We start from the raw sequence: 8,183 nt of genomic DNA, 5'->3' as shown, positions 1-8,183 counted from the left end.
GAGAGAGAGAGAGAGAGAGAGAGAGAGAGAGAGAGAGAGAGAGAGAGATAGTATGTGAGAAATTGTATGATTTGTATTATTGAGATCGTCTATTCTTCCATGATACAGAGCGGGGCAGTACGGCAACGGACGCTGGACTTGAACTGGCCCTGCGCACGCTACAGGCTGAGAACGGACAGGCGAACGGAATCATCAATGTAATTGCCGTCATCACGGACGGATTCTCAAACAACATGCGCGCCACCTGTGAGAAGGCGACAGAAGTTAAGGCAGCTGGTAAGTCACACGGGTGACGCTAGATGGCGGCACTAGACAGCGACCTTTTTTTTTTTTTTAACTGTGGGTTTGTCATCCGACGTGTTTTCGTGGTTAACCTATGCAATCGCTGGCTGTGTTTGTTTTACTGAGTTCGGCGTTGTCTTGGCACGAAGTCTTGCTGTAGCTCACGCGCAAACAGCTGCCTTCTTGTTGCGAATTCATCACGTGCAAACAGCTGCCCTCTTGTTGCGACTTTATCACGTGAAACAGCTGCCCTCTTGTTACGAAGTCATCACGTGCAACCAGCTGCCCTCTTGTGGCTTGACGTCATCACGTGTGTGTTTACATCTGTCTTGCATGCATTTTATATAGTGTTTCCATCTGTCTTGCAGGCGTTACAGTGTTTACATCTGTCTTGCAGGTGTTACAGTGTTTACATATGTCTTGCAGGCGTTACAGTGTTTACATCTGTCTTGCAGGCGTTACAGTGTTTACATCTGTCTTGCAGGCGTTACAGTGTTTACATCTGTCTTGCAGGCGTTACAGTGTTTACATCTGTCTTGCTGGCGTTACAGTGTTTCCAACTGTCTTGCAGGCGTTACAGTGTTTACATCTGTCTTGCAGGCGTTACAGTGTTTACATCTGTCCTGCGGGCGTTACAGTGTTTACATCTGTCTTGCAGGCGTTACAGTGTTTACATCTGTCTTGCAGGCGTTACAGTGTTTACATCTGTCTTGCAGGCGTTACAGTGTTTGCATCTGTCTTGCTGGCGTTACAGTGTTTACATCTGTCTTGCGGGCGTTACGGTGTTTACATCTGTCTTGCAGGCGTTACAGTGTTTACTTCTGTCTTACAGGCGTTACAGTGTTTACTTGTGTCTTGCAGGCGTTTCAGTGTTTGCGTTCGGCATCACGGAGAACGTGCAGGACTCGGAGCTGGAGTGCATCGCCTCGAAGAACGACAACATCTACAAGATTGCCAGCTTCGCCAGTGCCGCCAAGATCGCCAACTTCCTACGTGCCGTCTTCTACAACTAGGTGGCGCCACCGTCGCCAACGCTCGCTCGCAGCGCCACCAATATCGCCAACTTCCTGCGCGCCGTCTTTTACAACTAGGTGGCGCCGCCGTCGCCAACGCTCGCTCGCAGCGCCATCTGTCGCCAGCGCCGCCAATATCGCCAACTTCCTGCACGCCGTCTTCTACAACTAGGTGGCGCCGCAGTCGCCGACGCTCGCTCGCAGTGCCATCTGTTGCGAGGGCGGTCGGTTTGTGCTGAGAACAATACATATTGTTATATATTGCATATATTGTTCGCGGGGTTTGTGGCGCCAAAGTAGTCGGCTGTGCACGGTGGCGCACCCTGGTGTGGGTCGTCGAGCGGGAGTAAAGGTTGTGGGGATGTCTGTAGTTAGCAGAGCGATTTTGGCTCAATGTGCGAGTTTGTACAGATATACATTTATATAAATAAAAAAAACCATAAATATATACGCCTGTCAATATGTGCGTGCGTGCGTATCTGAGTGCGCGTGCAGTAACAATCGTATAATGCGCTCATCAATGAGAGCGTGGCTACCTATCGATAACATCTAATCAATACCTCGATTACCTTCGAGTTCTAAGGCTTTGAAATTTTCCTACAAAATATAACAGTAGCGTCAACTACGATAGACACGAGATCGTGACGTGTTTTGCTTGTACATTCACTTCATGCGCGTTCTAATTAAGGTACGGTACCACGTGACTAACTCTGCCGCTCTGACGTCACGGCGTGTTCATCCACTCGGGAGTGAAATGTAGGCGTGTTTGAGATATAGAGCGGGAGGGGGGCGTGGCTATGTACGCGGTTAGGGTAAAATCTATACGATGCTGTGGGTATTGTTTTTTCACAATGATTAAATACAAGGTATTAAAGCAACACTTGTTACGGTGTTTTGCCTGTTTCATACACGCGGGCGCACGCACACACGCACGCACGCACGCACGCACGCGCACGCACACACACACACACACACACATTCACACACACACACACATACAACTGCAGCCGTCTCTCGTTGGGGTTTATCTTAAATTTTCGTCTTTGCGCGTGCGGGTGTGCGAGCGTGCGTGCGTTTAGTGAGGCTTGCTATGCTAGGTGAAGGCTCCACCTAATCAGATGCTTATCACTATACCCTTAATCTACATTTAGTGTAGCTATATTATCAGGAGTAAGATAATATAGGTCTATATTATATACGATATATATATTTATATATATATAAGATCCTATATTATCTTACTCCTGATATTATCATTAAAACCCGTGAAAAAACACGTGAGAAAACACGTTGAAAAGCATGAAAATCGAGAGTTACTCCAATCCGTCTTCGTCCACGGAGGCTTACTGTTGTATGCCACCTATAGTGCCCAGCGTGAATTACCAGGTAATTCCCGTGCTCTCGTCCAATGTTCTATTGTCACTTGTACAGCAACGTCCAATATCACGTCGCCAAATTATTCTCCAATGTTGCACTATTTCGTCTCTAGAAAAGGCCTTTTTTGGCATTTCTTTTTGCAGAAATTCGGCACTAGAGTGCAATAATTTGCATTATGCACGCAAGTTATAGATGCCTCATGGACGTCTAGAAACCATTAGAAGAAATGTCTTCGTGTGTGGGAAGGTCTTGTTGTGTATTCGTGACATTCCGTCAGGTGGCGTAGCCACAGCGAGCAGTTGGTCATTTTTGTCTTTGAAATGTGTTCAGACAACTTTGCAGAAATTCGCATCATAGAGCTGGCAAAAGTTTCGAGCGGAGCATAGAGCACGAATCTGTAGTTATTTAACATAAATAAAGTGTATGTTGTGTAAGCGCAGTAACAGTGTTTTTAATTGCTTTCTGTTCGATGCTTAATCAGGCCTGCCGCCTATGGACGCCCCTACTGTTGTTCAACACCTTACTCCGCCTGGTAAGGAGAGCTTTTCTGCCAAAGAAATCGAATAATTGAGTTTTATGTTAATGAAAATCAGTTATGCAAGTCCTCTAACATGGTTTTTAGACACATGCATGTTCAAATGACATTTAAACATGTATTTTATGTAAACATGTACATATCCGTGTACATATGTACATGTTATTTACATATCTACATTAAAATACACTCATTTTACACTCATTTGGTACCAGAAAATAGATAATTATCCTCGTTTCACTCTTTTCTGGCATTCCTAACACTAACAGTATCAAAATATCTTAACTTTGTTGGTTGCAGTTCACCCTAATCCTCGTTCTAACACTGCGCCTAACCGCATGGAGCGAACATCAATTTCCATTGATTTCTGTGGTTTGGGGGCTCATTTCAGAGAGTGATATCTCAGCTCCTGGAGTCATGCAACATTTGAAATTCGGAACCCCTATGAGGAAATTATTCATCTAAAAATTTCAAGTCGATCCGTATCTCCGCCGCTCATTATGGTAGCTGAGGATAGTGAACATAGTGAGGGTTTGTCTATATTCAGGCCGGTACGGGAGATTACGGTACGCATATATGTCATATATTTGCTAATATATTGACTAATCGCGCGTCAATAAACTCAATATTCACAGAGAGTATAGCTAAGACATGTTTCTATAGGTATCTAGAATATATTATGCAAATGATCTCCCGTACCGGCTTGAACCTGCCACGTATGGACTGCAATGCTGAATAAACCTGGGCGTTTTAAACAATCGATTTCATGTGTTAAGTTACCATCATTTTTATAACTAGTAAACATATCCAGTGAACTGACTTCGTCGGTTTAAACAGAGTTTCCACCATATAAAAGAACTGCTTCCCGCATAATTTTAGCCCAGCTCTAAACAAAAAGAATCAGATCGTATTCAAATTAGGCCAAATAACATTCCGTCACATGCCGATACATAGTCTTGTTCATTTACTGTTGAAAATTATGATATATTTCTCACCCGGAAAGATGCGCCTCATATCGTGAAAAGCGAGTCGTTCACATTCTTCACTATTCACGTAGCTTCACCATAATCACGCGGGATACTGATCGACTTTGGAAATTTTTAGATAAATAATTTCCCATAGGTCCACATTTCAAATTTGCATGACTCCAGACTGAGAATATCACATCTCTGAAATGATGCCCCTAAACCAACACAATCATATGGAAATGATGTTCGCTCATGCGTCTTTAGGACGCAGTGTAGAACAGATTTAGGTAACTGCGCAACCAACAATTAAGATATTTGAATACGGGGTTACTCGTTAAGTGTTAAAGAATGCATAACAAAGGAAACCAGGATAAATATTTATTATCTGGTACCAAAGTATGACAAATATGTATTTTAATGAAGATCGTAACAGTACATTTACAGCGGTATAGTAACGATATTCCATGTTTACATAAAAATACATGTTTCAATGTCATTTGAACATGCATGTTCCTAAAAACCCATGTTAAGACTTGCCATACTGACTCTTCATTACCATAAAACGCAATATTCGATTCTTGCCCCCCCACGAAACTCTCCTTACCCCGAGCGAAGTAACGGTGTTGAACAACAGTAGGGCGTCCCATAGCGGCAGAGTCCCTAGCACGAACAGCATCGGAACAGCAGGCCTAGCAGCGAACAGAAAGTCAATTAACAAACAATTGTTACTGCGCTTACGACAACATAACAACCTTATCATTTAAATAACTACAGATTCGGTGATCTATGCCCGCTCGAACTTTATGCCAACTCAGATGCGAATCTTCTGCAAAAGTTGTTTGAACACATTCAAAGACAAATACCACTGCTCGCTTGCTACGCCACTGCACGAATTCACGAATACACAACAAGACCTTCCCACACACGGAACGACATTTCCCTCTAAATGGTCTACAACTCCATAGGGCACAACGCGGCCACAATTCAATATTATTTGGCATGCTCCAGTGCAGAAGTTTCTCAAAAGAAATCAAAAACAGGCCTTTACTAGAAGACAAAATAGTGCAACATTGTGAGTAATTTGCGGAGGCTTACTGTTGATAAATGCCACCATATTTAGTGCCCATCGTGAACATTACCCAGGTAATTCCCCGTGCTCTCAGTCCAAATTCCTATGTCACTTGTAACCGCAAGGTCCAATATCACTCGTGACCAAAGACGGGATGAGTAAACTCGATTTCTGCATTTTCAACGTGTTATTCTCACTGTTTTCACGTTTTAAATGAATAATCATCAGGAGTAAAGATAAATCTAGGCAATCTATAATAAGTGAGAGGATATATATCGTATATCATAAAATACTAGACCCATAATGTATAATCTACTCCTATAGATAACTACACTAAATGTAGATAAGGGTAAATGATAAGCATCTGCATTAGTTCGAGCCACCTAGCATAGCAAGCCTCCACTAAACGCACCACCGTCGCACACCCGCACGCCCAAAAGACAAAATTCTAAGATAACACCCCCGAAGACGGCTCATAGTATGTGTGGTGTGGGAATGTTTCGATGTGTGTTTGTGGTGCTGCGACGCGCGTGCGTGGGTGCTTGCGTGACGTGGTAGTGTGCCCCGCAAGTGTATGAAACAGGCAAAACACCGTAACAAGTGTTCCTTACATACCATTGTATTAATAATTTGTAAAAAAACAAATACCGCACAGCATCCGTAAATAGATATTAACCTAACCGCGTAATGCCACCACCCTCACTCTATATCTCAAACACGCCTACATTTCACTCCCGAGTCGATAACACCCGGTGACCCAAGCTGCAGAGTTGTCACTGGTACCCCGTGACTTAATTAGAACGCTCATACAGTGATATGTCAACAACACACTCACGTATCCGTTCTACGTAGTTACGCTACTGTATATTTTTGTAGAAACTTCACAAGCCTATAACCGAAGCTAATCGAGTATGATTAGATGTTCATGATGAGAGACCACGCCTCATTGACCGCATATACATATGTTACTTGCACGCCCTCAGATAACGCACGCACAACGCCACAATAATTGAACCGCGTATAACTATTTATGCGTTTTTTATATAATAAAATGCATATCATCTTACTAAACTCGCACATGAGCCAAAATCGCTCCTGCTAACTCCAGACATCCCCATAACCTTCTACTCCGCTCGACCCCACACCAAGGTCGCCACCTGCACACCGCCTACTTTGCGCACAACACCAAACCCCCGCGAACATAAAATCAATATAATAACAATCCATTATTCGTTTCATCAGCACAAACGACCGCCCTCGCAACAGATGACTGCGACGGAGCTCGCTACTTCAATTTTTATTAAATTTAAAACTACGAAATTTGAATACTTGCGCCATGAACATCCCCGCACCGTGCGCCAACCCGAAAACGTTCCGCTATTTGACAATTTATTTTGCACGTACTGGACCGGGAGGCTTAATCACCAAAAAAGTGCAATATATTATACACTAATAGCTATTAACCGCGATATTCATTTAGCAAATTATCCACATAAATAAACTATATCGGTTCTAAATCATTACAAATCCTTTTGCTTACTAATAAATAAAAAAACACCTCGATCTGAGCCTTCTCAAAAGTGTTTTGGCCCACTTTAAACGTCGCTTTCGGATGTCCGCCACCCATCGTTTAATCCAAACTCATATACATTAGTTTACACCATTATTAATAATTTATCTGATGGTGATGAACATGAACTTTTTAGTCGTAATTTTAACCTAATATAACTGGAAAAATAACCCTAAGAACCTAGAATAAACTATCCCTTAACATAAAACCATCATATTGATTCCTTGGCAAAATCTCTCCTTACCAGGCGGGAGTTAAAGCAGCAAAACGGATAAACTTGAAAATTTTTAAAGGAACTGAATAATTTAGACCTTTCCATATATGCACGGGGGAATTATCAAATTGGCATATCCAAGGAACTGGAATATCGACTCTGAAATCAGCCACCAAACACCGGAAATCAAATGGACATTAAAGTTCGCTCCATGATAACGCAATGTTAAACGAACGGGTTAGGAATTGGCAACCACAAATAAAGATAATTTGATACGTTATAGTTAGAGTGCCAAAAAAAGTGAAAACGAGATAATTACATATTTCTGGTACCCAAATTAATGTAGCTTTAATATAGAAACATAAAATAACATTCAATAACCATTACAATAAATGTATCACAGATATGTTAACATCTTACAGACAAATACAATGTTTAAATTCATTGAACATAACATGCTTCTAAAACCATCTAAGATTCCAAAACTGATTTCAATTAACATCAAACCATATATTCATTCTTTGCAAAAAACTTCTTACCAGGCGGAAAGGTGTTGACAACAGAAAGAGCGTCCATAGCCAGCCTGATAAGCTCGAACAGAAATATTAAAATATTCACACTTGTACTAGCGCTTACACTCACTACTTATTCATGTTAAATAACTACAGATTCCATACTCTATGCTCCCTCGAACTTGCCAGCTCTATGACAATATTGCCCTGCAAATGTTTAACACCCATTCAAAGCCAAAATGACCAACCGTCGCTACTACGCCAAACTACGGAAAGTCACAATATACAACAAGACCAAGTACTTCTAATGCTTTCTAGACTCCACACGGCATTCTAACTTGCTCGAATTCTAGTGCCAATAATTCTTACGAAAAAAAATCCAAGACATCTTTTCAGAGACAAATAGGCATCATTGAGAACAATTGGGAGGCTTACTGTGTATCACCTATAGGCCCCACGTGGAATTACCATTAAATTCTCGTGCTCTCTCCACATGTTCTATTCACTCTGACACAAGTTCCAATATCACGTTGAGACGAAACGATTTGCATAACTCTCGATTTTCATCTTCCACCCGTTTTCTCAAACGTGTTTTATCACTGGTTTTAATGAAACAGGATAACATCAAATAGATCTTAATCAT

General features: G+C 41.9%; 1 long non-coding RNA gene across 1 annotated transcript; it reads left to right on the top strand.

Annotated features, from left to right (window-relative positions):
- Positions 1–106: 106 nt before the first annotated feature.
- On the top strand, positions 107–2,173 carry LOC106804767. The gene is made up of 2 exons (XR_001393361.1): positions 107–276; positions 1,144–2,173. It is a non-coding gene; the product is annotated as an uncharacterized LOC106804767 (long non-coding RNA).
- Positions 2,174–8,183: the final 6,010 nt, after the last annotated feature.

This window comes from Priapulus caudatus, unplaced genomic scaffold (genome assembly GCF_000485595.1).
Source record: "Priapulus caudatus unplaced genomic scaffold, Priapulus_caudatus-5.0.1 Scaffold86, whole genome shotgun sequence".
Classification (NCBI taxonomy): Eukaryota; Metazoa; Priapulida; class Priapulimorpha; order Priapulimorphida; family Priapulidae; genus Priapulus; species Priapulus caudatus.
Note: the sequence above shows the minus strand (reverse complement) of the source record. Positions and strands in the feature narration are given on the sequence as shown.